This window comes from Pteropus alecto, unplaced genomic scaffold (assembly GCF_000325575.1).
Source record: "Pteropus alecto unplaced genomic scaffold, ASM32557v1 scaffold57, whole genome shotgun sequence".
Lineage (NCBI taxonomy): Eukaryota > Metazoa > Chordata > Mammalia > Chiroptera > Pteropodidae > Pteropus > Pteropus alecto.
Window position 1 is genome coordinate 5,046,411 of NW_006442508.1, and position 16,374 is coordinate 5,062,784.

A 16,374-nucleotide genomic window follows, 5' to 3' on the forward strand; every position below is an offset into this window, starting at 1 on the left:
AGGAATAATTCTCTTTTCTCAACTGATGATTCTTCTTCTATCTGCTTACCTTAGAAAATTCCTGCTTATAAATGATCACATAAGTGACCTTATGGCAGTGGAGATGAGGCAGTTGGTTGTTATGCTGGTCTACTGTCCTCAAATCCTTATTCTTCAAGAAATTTATTTTCTCCTATGTGGTCATTGTACGCATTCACTGCTGCTGATATTTGCTGATAGTTTCCTCTTGGTGGAACTTCAGAGAACAGTTTTCTGTAAATTATCAGGGCCTTGTTGTCTAACCCCCTAACATCATTAATTGTAGTCCCAGCACAGCAGTCACTGACAGTCCACTGTATCCTCTATCCATTCCAAGCTGGGCTGTTATTTCATGATGTCACTTTCTCCTCATCACAATAACCCTACAGCAGGCAGACTGGTAGCAGCCTATATTTCTGGTTTCTCTATGAAAAACAAGAGAGAACCCTCTATATCTTGTATGCTACAAAGAACCAAGGGGAAGCAGTGGAGGCCTAGAGGTGGTGGAATGCTAATGTAGACCCTCTTTGCAATTGAACACAACATGCTTCCTTTCCTTCACCATTAATGCCCATGGTGGAGTAAGTGCACCTTTGGAAGTGGCCTACACACCCTGAGTTCAAAACAGGTAATCTCAAGGAGGATTAAAAACATGTCTGCTTTTGACTGTCTTCTACCCCTCTACTTATATCTGTTCTTTCTATCATTTAACCCTCTTGAAGTTTAACTCCAAAATGGGAAAAGAGGAAGAATGGAGGACTCTCTGTCATCTAAGTCCTTGTCCTCTTTTTTTTCATCTTCTCTCAAAGTCTCAAAAGTGTTCTTTCTTTTCTCCTTCAGTGGGTGAGAATTTCCTTCCATCTCATATTGAGTATTTTCTTCATCAAGGCTTATATAGACCTTATATAAATGAGGACTTCTTTGAAATTTGAAATTACTTTGTGTTTCTTTACATAGCCTATAATTCGAGGTTATTACCTTACACACGCAAACACAAACACATATACTATATTTCTTACAAATTAACAGCTGATCATTGTTCTTCTCTTCCCCTGTGCATTTCTACTATAACAATTCTAATTTGCCCTTCAGAAGGCATTGGAGTCTTCTGGTGAAATAGAAATAAGATTTTTATGTGGAAAATAGAGAGGGGAAACATATTGATGTAATTTTAAAGATGTCATTCTGTTTGATGAAAAGGTATATTTATAATTGAAACTGTATCTTCAATTAATTCTCCATTCAGTGAAAATATATCTACTGCGCATTTACTATATGCAATCGCTATGTTAGAAATTGAAAGATATAACAGGGAACAAACAAAATGGAAAGATTCTGGCCTCATGGGTAAGACAATCATAGAACAAGTAATTATTAGTGTGATAAGGATCATGAAATGAGAAATTTAGAATTCTATGGAACATTTCACAGGCAGTATCTCTGCTTTTTTTCTCCTGTGACTTTTTAAAAAGAAAATATATCCAGGTAGACCTAACTAAAAATTAATTTTATTAGCATGAATTAATTTTTGAAATAAATGAACATTTTTTTTTAGGATTCTGTTGAAATCTATACATTTTAACTTCATTTTTTTATTGCAAAGTCAATTATAAAAATGATGGCAGTAGGCATTTTCCTCCAATACTAGCAAGCTTTTTTATTAATGAAAATTTTTTATTATCTGAAGAAAACCTTAAAATAAAAAATATATATTTTTAATTTAGCTGAATAGAAGTAAAGGTCATAGACTATTTAAGAAATGATTCCCCTGAATTGACCAAGACGAACATTAAAATGGACTGAGCAAGTTTATTGTGGTAAATGTCTGTATTAGAATTTTTATTAATACTACCATTTACAGTGGCAATAATTAGTCTTACCCATTAAAGAAAACCTTATTTATAAATTTATATCCCATCAACTCTGTGATTTCTGATGTTTATATACACATACACATGCGCGTACGTGCGCGCGCGCACGCACACACACACACACACACACACAAATATGATTGCATGTCAAGAGTTCTCTAAGGACAAAAATAAGCTAAAAAATGAGAGTAGCAAATAATTTCTTATCATTCAGAATAAAAAAGCACTTGTGTTCCAAATTGTCCTTTGTCTAAGACCATGCAAATGGAACAAACATGCAATGGTGAGATACATTATAAGACCATAGTCTACCGTGTTGCATCACCTCTACTTGACTTACAATGCAATGATATGATAAATAATACCAAAGGACAGAAATAATTTTATTCATCATTTATTTGATTATAGGATTCTGAGTCCCAAAGATGCCCTAGCTCTCCAGCATATAGAAGGCTTACTGGTTTAACTTTGATATAATATTTAAAATATATGGGGTTTTAGTATTAAAAGCATTTCTATCAAGTTGAAAGAATAATTCTAGTTGCCACTTACTGTGTGCTCACATTGCGCCAGGTTTTATGCTAAATATATATTTAGCGTAAATGTGTGTGTGTGTGTGTGTGTGTGTGTACATATATATAAATAATTTCATGGAAACTGCATAAAACCTTATGAGGAATGATTAACACCATTTTTCTAATAAATAGAGTTTGCAAAAGTTAAAGAAATTACTGAGTATGACAAATAAGTTAATAAGTAATAGAATCTGTCTGGTTTCCAAGTACATGAACTTAACTACTAATTTTCCTATATACACTTTGATTGTTGAAGCCATACTTCATTGGAAATGCACCTTGTTTTTTAAAATTACTTTCATGATCACCGTCTTATTGAATTGCCATCAAAATTAAGTGAGCTTAGGAGAACAGGCATTTTATCCCTACTGTATATAGATGAGAAAGTTCAGAATAAAATATATATATTTTTTTTTATTTTATATATATATAAAATATATATATTCCCAAATCATACAATTTATTAAGTGGTAGCAGCTAGATAAATCCTGGTTTTCTAGATCAAAATCTAGTCCTCCTCACTTGTTTGTTTGACTTGTCTTCTTATGTGTCCTCTTTGGTTAGAGGAGAGAATTTCCTCAGTCTCAGATGGTCCCTGAGGCAGAGTTCCAGATTTCATGCCAGGAAACTTGAGTTTTCATGCTCTTTGAACAAATTCAAAAGGGAGTAATAAGCATAATCACATGTAAATGAAAGAAAAAATAACTTTTGAACATCCATGCTCCCTATCTGAACATCTCCCATGCTGCTTTCCCCCAAGACTATAATCCAACTTCCTGGTGCACCATCCAAGTTCTCTCAAATACTTGTAAACATTACCAAAGGTCTAAAACATGGACAATTTTATAGGTAAGAATGCCACAGATTCCCTCTCTTCTTCCTTCCTTCCTTCATCCTTTCTCTCTCTCTCTCTCTCTCTTGGATAGCTTCAACTATTTTGAACATGTTTTAACTCTTAAGAATACATTAAAAATAAGACATTTGGAAGGAGTCATAAAAGGTAAACACTGCATTAGAGTGTTAGACACATCTCTAAAGAGCAGTTTTATCCTCAGTCTGTGGGAGCCTTTATTGGGACTTAACCACACTCTGTAGGATACAGGTACAGCAGTAAGTGAGGTGATCCAGTCACCTTAATTGAAACAAAAAAAAGGTCTTTGAGTAGGTGACAACACTGACAGTAGCACTCAGCAAGTACCCAAGACTTTCTGATTCACCACTACACACCCAGTCCCCAGTAAAGTTTCTGAAACAAAGTAGAAGCTTGACTGAGTGGCAAATAGTAAAACTGGCAACACTGCTGCAACCAGGTTGAAGAATGAATTTGAGTGAGCGCAATCTATTGTAAGAGGGCCAGGCACAGAAGCTTCATATTTGTGGTGCTTACTCTAGAGGTATTACTTACTTGGTGGAGTTCACTGAGCATGTAACTCCACCCACCAACTCTATCACCACAGCTCATGATTTCTTTCTTGGCCACATCCCTGGTAGGAACTTTTGGAAAACTAACCCTGGAATAGGAAAAGAAATGGTATGGGAAGATGTTCCTGACTCAGGGCACACATGCTTATTTTTATCTGGAGGTGTTTAATGGAATAAGTATAGTTAGTTGTGAGGAGGCAGATGGTATAAGCTCTTTCCTCAATTTAATATTGACCAAAGCTGTTTGGCTTCACCTTTCCAGCATGGAGCAGTGGGAGTAAGCAGTCTCAAAAAAGTTTGACAAGCCTAAATTGACTAGATGTTAGGATAAGCAAATGTGCAGACTCCCCTCTCAAGTCTTAAGAGTTAATGAAAAACAAGATGTTTTCAGTAGGAGCGGATAAATAGATCATTGTTATTGAAAAGAAGTTTCAGAGACACAGTAAACGTCTATTGTTTTTACTCCAAATAGAGTAAGTTAGTAATTTTCCTTAGTAAATTAAAGATGATGATGATAATAGTAATAATAACAGAAAAATGATTAAAATCCTTTTACTATTAATCTTTATTATTAATATTTTGTCCCTTTATTTCTAGATATGCATATGGAAATTACAACTATCTATGAATAACTATCATATCAATGTTATGAGCAATCATAGTGCCACATTGTGGTTTTGCCCTCATGGCAAACACAATTTTATTTCAGTGGCTAAATATAAAATGTGTATTTTTATTGAATTTTTTTCTTTTTAAAACTGTTTTAACTTATAATAACAGTAAATGAATAAAATATAAAAATTTAATAAATTGGCTTTTAAAGTTTTTATGAAACGTTGACAGTTATTTCGGGTGAATTTTTGAACTATAAATATGTATTTTGTCTTAGAATCTGAAGCGAAAAGGTGATAGCTATTAATTAGTTTTCTTTGACAATGTAATATTTCTGTATAGATGAGACATCCTAAATAAATCAAACTAAGACTTTGCAGTCTTAACAACTGGTTCAAAATATTTTTAACTAAAATATTATATATGATTGTGGCCAAATATAAATTTTTCAACCTATATTAGTTATAAAACAAAAACTGATTCACGTATACCCAAACTTAACATTGACATCACATATTCAAAAATGATTTCATTTTAAAATTACTGAGGTCACCAAAATGCCATAGCCTTTAACGTAGTTAATAGGATCTGTTTACATTTGTTTTTATTTTGTAAATGACATATCAGGAATTAAAGTTGTCTTTGTTTTGTTTCTTAGTAGTGTTCTGGTTGTGATTATACACAAAGTCAAAGTAAATATTTAAATTACCACTTAAAGACATTTTGTTTAAAAGTCTTTAAAGTAGATATATTTAATTTGGGAAAAAACACTCAAAAATTTAGTAAAATTTTGCTTTATCATTTAAAAGTTTTAAATGTCCTGACGGTATTGCTTTATTGATGTTTATAATCTAGAGGCCATCAAAAGCTAGACTTTTATTGTGGGATATTTTAAATAAGTATTCTTCTTTTCCATACCAGGAGGCTAGCATAAATGCTAGAACTGCATGTAGATGTATGTTAACAGAATCATCCACTTTTAAAGAGAAAAGGAGTGTCCTTTACTGTCTTAACTCAAAATCAGTGCTATTAAGAAAGTGTTTCAGAAACCAGATGGCCTGGATTTGAATCCTGGCTTTTATTCTTATTTATATACATAATTTTGGAGAATATAATTAGCCTTTCTCTGCCTATTTCCTCATTTCTGCTTATAATTTATTGAACAGAACTAGTCATTTGGTCTTACCTAATAGTCATGGGCATGGGATATGCTGGAAATACATAGAATGTTTTGTAAGCATTACTATCTCCGTCAAGCCTACATTTTCTAAAATTTCTTACCACCATACCTATTTCAGCCAAAGGGGAGAGATAAAGAAGGAAGCGTAGGTTATTCTCTTTTCCTTCAAAGACAAGATCTCGAGGGTGTGCACATACTTCTATTCACAAGCTGTGGACCAAACTTACTGATGTGGCTATACCTACTTGCAAGGAAGATTGAATATGTTTTTTATTCTGATAACCATGTATCTTGCTAGTATTTAAGGGCTGTTACTTAAATACAGGAGGAGCGAATAGATATCGAAATAAAAATTTCAGGCTTAGCCACAAAATTTGTAGACAAAATTTATAGTAAGGTCAGTTCATTTTTAGAAAATATTTTAATTCTAGATACTGATATAAATAAAAATTCAGAATTTAAAGCAATATTAAAATACTTCCTACATGTCACCAAAATTATTATTTAAAAATCAGTAGACAGTCTGTTGACCTATTGAAATGCCATCTTTCCTTCTACTTACAAGTAATTTCTTTTAAATTGCCTGGGCAGTCTGCAGGCTTCTAATGACAAGAAATCTGTTAGGATGTCAGTGGACTAAAGTTGAATACAGATTAAAGAAAGAAGAAACAGATTTATGGTCCATGGTTTTATCTTTTTTTGCAGTTAGACAAGGAGAAACAAGTCGTCCATTAACATTGCTATGCACGGTTTTAATGGCTTCTTTTCTCTCTCGAGAAAGGCCGAATTATTTGAAAGCTACCCACTTGACAGTTTCAAAAAACTAATGTTTCAGTCCTATAATTATATCAAAATCAGTTTAAGGGAAGCAATTGCTGGTTGCTTTCTTTTTTCAACATTTTCTTTTTTTTTTTTTTTAAAGCAGCCATCGCCAAAAGCTCTATGCCCAGTTGAAATTCATTCTTAGATATAATCAAAAATATATATATTTATTATTGGCCACCTAAGTACTGAATAAAAGTCTATTGTTGGAAGTTACATTATTATGCTGATCCTTATAACCTGAAAGAATATTTCCTGCAGTGAATCCACTTAGCTATCAAAGACAGCTGTTCTTCCCTATTATAGACAACTTAGGCGCAGACTGATTTTCGGTGGACTAGCTTCCTTCAGAATGCCACCTAACTTCAGCTACTGTGTAGATTAGAAATTAACTAACAAAAATGTTATTATAATTCTAAAGCAATGTACAGAAATAGAAAATTATTATCTCATGTGTGGGACCCAGTTTATGTAACTCTCTAGATTTCCTCAGTAATCACGTTCTGCTCTCTGCTTGTGATGAACCTCCTAGAAGATAACCAGGAATTATATTCATTCTGATCAATTTAATGTTCTTGAGTGATGTGACTCTGAGCTCCGATGCCACATTGAGATGAGACCCAAAACTTCATAGTAATTTACCTTCTTGGACAGCTAGGCCCTCAAGCTGGGGCTCCTGGTTCACCATGCTGTTCATTGGTATGATTGGCCAGCACTTCACTTCACCCCTTTAGCTACACCAGTTGCCTTCTATGATGGGTTCTCCTACAGCCTCTGAGACACAAAGTTCCACTGGACCTTTTGGAGGCTGCCTTTGCTACTTTGAGATCAGCTTCCCCAGAGGATGCCCAGTAAAACAGGATGGCAAAACCTGGAACTCTAGGTATATGGAACTCTAGAGTGAATGAAGCTGGCCATTGGAAGAAAAGAAAAAGAAGAACTTTACTTGGTGCTACACAGTGGCTCTCTCAGATGTCCCTCTCACTGAACAATTGGCTGTGATTATCATGTGGATGCAGCCAGCTCAGAAATGCACTTCTTGGTGTGGGGTCTTTTTTTATCCTCATTTTCTCTGACTCCTATTTTCCTGAGATTTCACTCAGCTACAAAATATTAACATTTAAGTTTCTACTTCAGATTTTGGTCTTTAGAGAACCATAGCTAAGATATGCATAACTTAAATATTCTTAATGGAGTTAAGAGTACCTATATTTCTCGTTGTTCCATTATTCCTTCATCCCTTTTGCTTTACTCCTATATTTCTTCCTTCTTTTATGACTCTTTTTTTATTTCTTATTTAGATTTTATAACCAATCTTTACAGTACTCTATGAAATTACCAAAAGCTACAACTAGTTACATATATTTAGAAGAAATATAAGTTATATTGTTTTCCTTTCCTTTAAATGAAGTTAATATCTTAAACAATCTCCAAGTAAATATTTATTGTTACTCTCAATAGAGAAAAGTATCTGAAGATAATTTGAGAGAGTTGCTATCAAACCATAGGATATTTCTCATGGGAAAACTTTGGTTATGTGGTCTTGGTAGACATGAGAATTTATAATGGATATAATTAACACATTAATCTGTATTGGGATTTAAAATTATTTTTGATTAGATGTATTTAGCTATAAATATATAAAATGTAATGTTAGATACTGAAAACCTTCAGCATTCACATAGTCATAACTTTAATTATTAACTCAGAGAGAACAAGTGACTTGTGAAGACACATAGCTTCCCAAGTTCAGAGACTCAACTAAGACCTAGGTCTTCTGAATCAAGAACCAAATCCTTTAAGTCAGCGGTCCCCAACATTTTGACACCAGGAACCGGCACTCCTAAGAGAATCTAATACCTGATGAACTGAGGTGGAGCTGAGGTGGTGATGCTAGCGCTGGGGAGTGGCTGCAAATACAGATGAAGCTTTGCTCACCCTCTGCTCACCTCCTGCTGCGCGGCCTGGTTCAGTGGCCTAAGGACTGGGGACTCCTGCTTTAAGTCACTTGTAGTTATCTTGCTAATGCCTTAGCTTTAATGTTTTCTCTACTTTGAAGTTTTGAAACTAGAACTAGAAGGGGGAAATTAAAAAGTAAACAATAAAACAAATCTAAGGGACTGAACATACTAGACTGTGAAAAATCTTGTTAGTGTGACAGATTTTATTTCTCCCTTTAAAGAAATGGTCCATAGACCCTTTTTCATAATTTTGTACTATGAAAGAAAAGTCTGTGGAGTATAAGTTATTTAAACTTATGTGTTTCCCAATGCAAAACATTAAAACATAAAGAATGAATCTATTGGCAGTACTGAAGATTTTCTGACCTAGACTCCTGGATTTTTTAGAAAAGCATTCATTTTAACCCATACTTGTATTCCGAGTGATAGAGGATTTTCACCAAATCTGCCATGTGTATACAATGAATTACAGCAATTAGAAAAATAACAAAGTTCTGCAGGCTTGTGTATGCACAACATTAACTATATTTTAATATAATTTAATTTTGCCTATTTTTTCTTTAGAAAACTAAATTTTCTTTTTTATTTGAAAAGTAAATTATAATAATGATATGAAGAATAAATAATAACAAAAAGATGAAAATAAATACTAGTATTTTACAACCCAGAATTAACCAATTTTAAAATTTTGGAGTTTATCTTTCCAGACATTATTCTATTCACATATATTATTTATTTTTACAAATATGGAGTATTAATATAAATACAATTTTTATCCTGATTTTTTCCTTTAACATATATAAAATGCATATTTCAAAAAAATTCCATTGTATAGGCCACACCAAAATAGAAGTAACAAGTAAAAACACAAAATAATAAAAAATTAGGAATTAAGCACTAGGCATGGAAAATTCTTGTTAAACTAACAGATTTTATTCGTTTCCATTGTATAGACAAAAAACAAAATTTTAAACTGATTATCTTTCTTTTTAGATATGTCAAAAGATGTTTAATTTAAAAGGCATATAATATATCAAATTTTTACAAACATAATAATAATAGTAAAAGTAATGAATATTGATTTTATGCTTATTGAGGGTCACAATTATAGCACTCATCAAACTTGGGTATTTTTATTTTTTTACAGAAGATAATGTATTTTTTCTGCCTTAAAAACTTAGCTAAAGTCAGGTTTAATTATATATACTCGTATATGTAAAATGTATATACTAAAAAAGAAAAATCCACCCTATAAGAATATAATTTGAGAGGTTTTTACAAATATATACAATCATATAAATACTACCATATCAATATGTGGGGCATTTCCATCACCCCAAAATGCTCCTCTGTCTCCCTTTAAAGTGAATTCCAGTTCCAGGCAACCATTGATAGATTATCTCTATAGTTATACATTTTAAAATGTCATATAAATGGAATTAAAGTGTGTACCTTTGTGTTTCAAATCTTTATTTAGCATAATGCAATGAAAGCCACCCAGGTATTGCACTTATCATTTATATTACACAGTATTCCACTGTGTGAATGTTTTACATTCATTCACTTAATATTTGATGGGCAATTCATTTTCAGTTTTTGGTGTTAAACTTTTTGCTCAAATATATCATATATTAATTAAACTTTTTGCTCAAATATATCATATAATAATACCAAACACTTGATCCGTGGAAATTAAATCTATTAAATCTTCACACCTTTTTGATGACACATAAACACAACTTCACAGTGAAGTGACAGTCATTAACTCAGTAAACACTTTTTCTGAACCTTCTAAAAGCCTACCCTACATTTTTCTTAATTTGATCACTGCGCATATGGGATGGAGAACCTCTTCAGAAATATGGCATGAAGTCAAATAGTATATTTTACCAAATGAGCTTTATGCATACTAATTTGAGATATATTTTATGAAAAAATATTCTTTTAAAAACAGTATATGTAACAAATGTGAATAAATTATGCCTCCCTTGGAAACAATGACAATTATTAATTTAAAATTTTTATTATATGTGCTTAGTACATGGAAACAGACACAGAAAGGCAGACAAAATGGGAAGAGATCATATGAGAGAACAGAACAGAGATCCAGGAATAATGAGTCAAGCAATCTAACAGATGCAGAGAGGAAAATACTGGTTATAAGGATACTCAATGAACTGAGAGGAAACGTAGATGAATTCAGTGAAAACGTTAACAAAGAGATACAAAAACATAAAAGTGGAAATGGAAATTATAAAATGGAACCAGTCAGAAATGAAGAACACATTATCTGAGATGAAGAATATATTAGAGAGAATCAACAGAGTAGATAAAGAAGAGGATCGAACCACTGATAGAGAGGATGGGGAAGCCAATGATACACAATTAGAATGGCAAGAAAAAGGAAGCCAAGACTATAATAATAATTTAAGGAACCTATGGGACACAATCTTAAGTAAAAGGATCTGTGTTACAGGAGTACCTGAGGGAAAATAAGAAGCTGAAGAGCTTTTTGAAGAAATAATAATGGAAAACTTCCCTCACCTGGTGAAGGAAATAGACATAAAACCCCTGGAAGCTCAGAAAGTCCCCCAAAAGATAAACCCAAAGAGGCCCACAGCAAGACACATCATAATTAAAATGCCAAAGGTTAAATACAAAGAAAGAATATTAAAAGCAGCAAGAGAAAAACAGTTACCTACAAGGGAGTGCCCATAAGACTGGCAGCTGATTTCTCAAAAGAAACTGTGCAGGACAGAAGGGTTTGGCACAAAATATTCACCAAGATGAAAACCCAGGATCTACAACCAAGAATACTTTATCCAGCAAAACTATCATTTAGAGTCAAAGAACAGATAAAGAGCTTCCCAGACAAAAATAAGCTAAAGGAATTTATCACCACCAAGCCAGTATTACAGGAAATGTGGGAGGGACTTCTTTAAGAAGAAAAAACATGTATCAGAAACAGGAATAAAGAATGATAATAACTATATTCTTATCAACAAGTACCTCAAATGGAAAAGAATTAAGTGCTCTAACCAAAAGATAGAGTGGCCAGATGGATAAGGAAACAGGACCCCTATATATGCTGCCTACAAGAGACTCGCTTCAGATTAAAAGACACACACGGACTAAAAGTAAGGGGATGGAAAAAGATATATTCTTGATAAACATAGAGGATATTGTGCTGAATGAAATAAGTCAGATAGAGAAAGACAAATATCACATGATTTCACATATATGTGGACTCTAAAGAATAAAATAAATAACAATAAAAATGGAAATAAACTCACAGATACAGAGAATATTTTGAAGGCTACTAAATAGGAGGGGGTTTGGGGGGATGCTGAAAAAGGACAAAGGGATTAAAAAGTACAAATGGATAGTTACAAAATAAACATGGAGATATAAAGTGTAGCATAAGGAAAATAGTTAAAAATGTCGTAATAAATATGTAAGGGGGAAGAGAGGTACTAGATTTAGTGAGTGATCTCTTTGTGTATTATATAGATCTCTAATCACTATGCTGTACAACTGAAACTAATATATTATTGTATGCCTACTATATTAAAAAAAACTCATTGAATTGTACAATGTAAATACACACTTAATTGTCTATTATGGTTCAATAAAACTGGAAAAAGTTTTACTATATGACCAATATTGTACAAAGAATTTGAACATATAATATTTGATTTATTCTTCAAACAACTTAATTATGTACATACCATGATAACTTTCATTTTACAGATAAGGCTTTTTAGAATCAGAAAATTTATTTTTTTTCCCCCAAATCATACATCTAGAGATCTAGAATCTAACAGAATTTGAATACAATTCCAGAACCCATATTACTCCACAATCCATATTCTTAGTTATATACTGCTTCTAATTAATAATAATAGTGAGAATAATAATACTAATTGTATTATCTCTTTTCAGTGAAGATCTACTACTACCTTTGGAATTATTCATACCCCCTTCCTCATCTTGACATTTATAAATTAAAGTTGGTAGTTTAATACTTAAGAAGTTGTACATAAAGCATATAAAGACTTGGGTTAATTTAGTGAAAAATAAATTATTTGTACTGAACCAACTTTACAATCAGAATTTTCTGCCCCACAGGAATTTCTATCAACACAAAAACAGTATTTCAGAGAGAGCCTTTTACTCTGTTCATATCTATCTATCTATCTATCTATCTATCTATCTATCTATCTATCTATCTATTTATCTGTCTATCTATCTATCTACACACCCATAACTAAAAAAAGCAGTGACCCATTCTTACCTTTAACTAGGTAGTCCTAAAATTTGAGTATACTAAATGGTTTCAAGATTTTTTTTTTTTTTTTTGCTGAGGAAAAGGAGACTCATTGCTCTTTATCTTAATTGAAAAACGTATCTCAGTTTATTAGTAAGAAACAGTTTTTCATTCTTTGGAGAATTTGAGCCAATCTGGCATAAGCAAAAAGGGAAATTTTTTGGCTAATGTAACTGAGAAGACCAGGGGTAGGGCTACCTTCAAGCACAGCTTGATCCACTGGCATAAGTGATATTTGTGACATTTGTTTTCTCCCTACCGTTTGGCTTACTTTGACTCTTCATGCTTTGGTTATGGTCTCTAAAAGGCTCAGAAAAAAATAGCTGAAGGAGGTCAAGACTTTCCATTCTTTCAGCTTCAATTCCCTTAAGAAGTGGTAATGTTCTCTTCCATAGGCTTCCCAGGGAAATCTCAATGTGTCTCATTGGTTTAAATTGGATACCAACCCTAAACACAAACATGTGGTAGGAGAACACAAGGTCCAGATCACGTGATCTGCCTCTGCCTTAGGTCAGGTTTCCCAAAAGCTGACGCTGAGACAATGATCTCAGCAGTTTTCCTAGGAGAGACAAGAAAGAAGGAAAGAGATGGGAAGAAAACCAAGCAAGGGTGTGATTTTAGGCAGAGTTCAGAAAAAGGGTATGTTTCAGGCACTGTCCAGAAAAAGGTGTCTTCAATTTTTTTGAAGGGAAATATGGTGTGTAATTTACTTATGCAATTTTCAGTTATTGGACATGGATAAACTGCAGACCTCCTTTGCATGAGGGCAGAGTACATCCAGGGCCTCTAGGACAGTGTTCTGAAGAGGAGTCTTAAATTCAGGCCACTGAAAGCAAATACACATGGAATTTGGGTAGAGACACATAGAGACCAAAAAATATTAGAGCAAGAGTGCTTACTGCAAATCCTAAGGTCAAGGAGTAGCTAGAGACCTCATCCTAATGAAAACCAGGGTGCAGCTACCAGAATAGGGGTGAAATTAATGCATTGTGGCAGAAAAAAAGAGATGTCCACTACATTCTCCCAATTAAATTTTGAAAACATATCAAAATACATTTTAGAATTATATTGGTTAATTGGTTAATATTAGAAATATTAGTTTTATATCTTAAAGGATAGTATTAGTAAATTAAGCAGCTGATGTGGAACGGAATGAGTGTCAGATTTAGAAATAAGTTCTGGTTTCATCCTTTCATTTAGAGTATAAATTTGGATAAATTAATTACCCTTTCTGAGCCTCAATTCCCTTAACTGCAAAGTGGGAATTAAAATAAGACATCCATCACTAGTTACAATGAAGATCAAATGAGATAATAAATGCAAAAGTTGTTTTGTGACTATAACACTGCTTAGAATGTTAATGGACCTACCTTAAACATTAGTATGTAAATTTCTAAAAGTCAAGACCTTATTCTCCTTAACTATTCTCAGTGTTAAACCTAATATCTATACTTATATTCCTTGGAGGTTTAATAAGGAAACATGTATTTGGCCTCCAAAGTTTTGGCCTTTGTAGCTATATGCTCATAGACATCATTGTTGTATACAAAAAAATTGTTTTGATAGAACTATAATAAGCTATTTTAAACTTTTTTGAGGCCATCCTATATATTTATAAGGAGAAAAAACAAAAACTATCAGGCAAGCTCTACTTGTCTTTTCTGTCCTAAGGCTTTATAAAGTTTTGTTTTATTGAGCAGGAATAAATTAGGAATAAATTACAAACATTAGAAATAACTAGCAGTCATTTGTTGTCAGAGTAGTCTGGTTCCTTCAGAAAAGTAAGCTGGTATGTGTCTGGAAAAAAACTATAAGTGCTTTTCAGAATTAAAGGCGTCATCAAAAATTTTCTTAAGGAGAAGTAGAAAATATTGAGGGGATGGAGAGAATGAGAGAGAAAATAAATTATAGGTAAAAGTGATTCAGGATATTATCGTGAGTAATTGTCTAGACTTTAGAACAAAGCTACCTTATTATTTTAGTTCTGTGCCTCGATTTCCTCATCTATAAAAGAGAATAACAATAGTATTGCTCTCATAGATTGTGATAAGGACTAATTGTTTTAATTCATATAAAACATTTCATTAAAATATATACCTTGTTTTACCCTAACATATTTATTGTTAGTCTAAAATACCAATGGATAAAAAATACTCAGGACATTGTAGAACATCCATGAGTATTAACTGTAGACTAGATTAGTGCCTATAAGGACAGGTACAAATTAAAAATAAGAGGCTTAATTCTTTGTTAAAATAAGGAAAGTGATTTTCCTCTCCTCACTTTACTTAGACCATTTACTTTAGAAGATTTGCAATTGTTAAGTTTTTTCTCTATCTCTTTAACATATGTAAATCTTTTTAAAAGCTAAAGAAGGCTTTTGTTAGCCCAGGGACATTTTTTCTCAAGGATCTGGGAACCATCTGATTGAAATATAACACCCAATGAAAATAGCATCTCTATCTCCCAATTTCTATGGGAGGATAGGAACCTAACTTCAGCTGACTTTAAGTTGCAGAACTATCTCTTGTCATTGAGATATGTAAAAATATATATATATTTTTTCCTTTGAATAAAGCTAATTAGCTTACACAGCTGTTCACCCCAATTAACAGCTGAAACTAGGATAAACTTATGTGACCAATGATGCTGTCAAGTCCTCTTACTTGAGGACTCCTTGTTTATTTTGAGAACAGGTATGCAGTGGATTATATTTGCTTGGTTATATAAAGTGGTAAGATTTCTTTGTTTTCAAGGTATTAGCAGATAGCCTTTGATGCACATCACATTACTCAATAATAAACTATTTTCTTTCTGTACTACACTTATGGAGATGTCTTCTGGATTGACAGAAGAATTTGTTTGCAGTTACATTTTGCCAAAACACATTTCCCTTTATGACGGCCAAGAGATACTATAGAGAAAGAGTGACAAACTGGCAAAGAACTTCTTGATTTCTTTCTGATTCACATTTTGGTAATATTTTTTCTTTTCTGTACATAGAGCCGTAGTCACAAAATGTAGGCTTAAGATAGATAATCTTTCTTAAAGTGTTGACAAAAAACTAAACCCAGTGGAATCACTAGTTGTTCTGTTAAAAAGGAAGATTTGAGACTTAGTGAATCTTACCTTGCCCTACTACTATTGACTTTCAATTATCAAGCCTGTGTATGGATAAGTAACTCGGTTGTTGTAAATTTCAATTTAATCATCATTAAAATGGGGATAACAATGCCTACCTCACTGGGTTGCTATGCTTTCTATATTTTCTGATGTAGTTTATTAGTCTGTTCTTACTAATGTGTTGTGGATTTGCTGACTTTGCCATTATTCTTTTTGTCTCATGATAGTCTGTGATTATCACCAAATTTCTTGGTTCCATTAAGGACATCTGCTTACAATTTGATTGTGATTGTGACTAGACTAGGTAACACCAAAACTGCCAAAAAAGAAAAAAAAAAAAAAGATCAAAAGGGATTTAAAAGTTTTAAACTATCAATTTAGAGAAAATGAAACCTCAGTTGTTAAAAAGACAATTAACTCTTCTAGTAAGTAGAAATGTCCCATTAAGCCCACATGATATATC